This window comes from Palaemon carinicauda, chromosome 19 (assembly GCF_036898095.1).
Source record: "Palaemon carinicauda isolate YSFRI2023 chromosome 19, ASM3689809v2, whole genome shotgun sequence".
In the NCBI taxonomy this organism is placed as follows: domain Eukaryota; kingdom Metazoa; phylum Arthropoda; class Malacostraca; order Decapoda; family Palaemonidae; genus Palaemon; species Palaemon carinicauda.
The window spans coordinates 32,728,702-32,731,201 of record NC_090743.1 but is presented as its reverse complement, the minus strand read 5'-3'; positions in this window follow the sequence as shown (position 1 = coordinate 32,731,201).

Here is a 2,500-nt window from a genome sequence, read left to right as displayed (position 1 = left end):
TATTTAGCCCCGCCACCACCTCTCCCATTCTCTTTACAACGTCTGTTTGGTTACTAGCAGCTCAGTAAGGGTGTGAAAGGGTGCAATTTCTCAGTGAAGTTTGCCAGAAATTCCTGTGTTCATCTGTACATCAATTGCTGTTCAGTTTACGGATTTTATTTACGACATACCAGACTATTATCTATTTGTCTGTAGCTGATTTCTGCTTCTTAATTAAACTAATATAATTATTGTATTTAAAGTAATCCAACTCACTTACTCATCGTATTTAAAGTAATACAACTCACTTGTCGTATTTAAAGTAATACAACTCAATTATTACTTAATTAAAAGTATTCAGTCGTTCCCTTTCATAAGGATTACTTTGATCAAAAATTCTACTACAATACGCAATCGCATTTAATTGTATTTATGCAGCATTCATTCATTATTATGATGATAATCAGCGTAGCTCTGAATATATGAAGAGCACAAATGTACCTTCAACTAATTGCATATAGAAAGCATGCTAATGAATTTAAATTACATCTCTAATGAGGGGAAAGTATTATTAATAACATCATCCTCATTATCATCGCAAACTAATGTGATACCTTGTGGGACATGCAGAATGCTACAGTACAAACCCAAATGGAGACATTAGCCTAGTACGGGAAAGAAAACAGTAAAGAATAAATTATATATAAACATACATTAAAAGGAAATTATAAAAATAACAATATAGACATTACTATATATAGATAAGGACAGTAATAATGGTTTTGAAAATAATCTAAGAGCAACTTTTTGATAAATCATGAAGCATCCTTGACCTACAATCAAATGCAGATAATACACCGAAAAATAGAGAAAGGGGATGGGCATAAAAGTGGTAAAGAAAGAGAACCTCAACTCAAGTCAGTGAAATACCTTAGTATAGAGAACAGTGAATGATTTAATTCCGGAGGGTCCCTCAAGAACTATTTACTCTATAGCCTAAGAGTCATCTACACTTACCGATAGGCAAAGCTACTGAGCTGTTCTGTAACCACTGAAGGGAGTGTGAGGTGTAGTACTGTAAGCTTAGTGTTGTCACATGTGTCGAGGAAAAGGCCGATGTAAAGGAATGTACCCTACTGTTCTGTATGTGTACGCAATAAAAAGCGTACAAAAAATACATAATTTAACTTTGTCCATAACTCATTATTGGTATATATTTTGAGGGATATTACTTTATAAGTTATCAATGTTTGCAATTAATTGCCACTGTGGGTGATAGCCTATTTACATAATATAATTATATTTACTATAATTTCTTTTACTAAGAATTCACACATCCGTTTTTAAATGATTATCAAAACGTTCTTCCAGCAAAAAAAAAAAAAAAAAAAAAAAAAAGTAGACTATTGGAAACGTCCTACTATGCAATCTGTTGGACAAGGGTTCGAGACCCACTCAAGCTCTATAGTTTCTAGTGTTGTCTGCACCTCAAACCTCAACATCCTTGTGAGCTAAGGATGGGGGGGAGGGTGAGATGGGGAGCCTACAGGTCTACCTTCTGAATCATCAGAAGCCATTGCTTGGCCCTCCCTGGTCCAAACTTGATGAAGACGGGGTTGGGCCCTGATCCTACTCATATATGGCCAGTCTCTAAGGTATTGTCACTGTCCCTTGCCTCTGCCATTCATGAGTTATCTTTGGACCTTTCAACAGACATGAAAATCCTAATCTAGACCACACACAAAAGATTAACATTACAACCACGCCACAAGTCAAGTCTGACCATGTCCATCACACCCGGAGATCCTTGAGCCCCTTTCACGAGGCCATACATGATGAATATAAATACACATTCCCTCGGAGATGATGAATATAAATGTCCATTCATCACAACTCAATATAGTGATCAGGTACCATTCACTATCCCCGTCGCTTGCCAGGGACTGAAAGTGAATATAAATTAGAAGAGATTTATGGAATTCTCAATCATTTTCTCTTGGCTCTTCTGTAGCGATGTAACTCACTATCACTCATATCGGCAGACTATGGGCTGTTGCAGGTCTCTCTCACATATACATACATACATACTGTACATACATACATACATACATACATAATATATATATATATATATATATATATATATAAATTATATGTATATATACAGTATATATACTGTATGTATAATAGTATATTTATGTATATATATATGAGTAGCTATATACACATAATATATACTGTGTGGATATATATATATATATATATATATATATATATATATATATATATATATATATATATATATTTATACATACGCACACACACACACACACACACACACACACATATATATATATATATATATATATATATATATATATATATATATATATATATATTCCATCACGCTCAGCTCTTCCCGTTCCTCAATAAGGGGGAAACTAGTCATACCCTGGTGAGAGGTGCGTGTGTGCGCATACTTCTCGAAATATTTAAGTCATTTTGACGGATCACGTACACT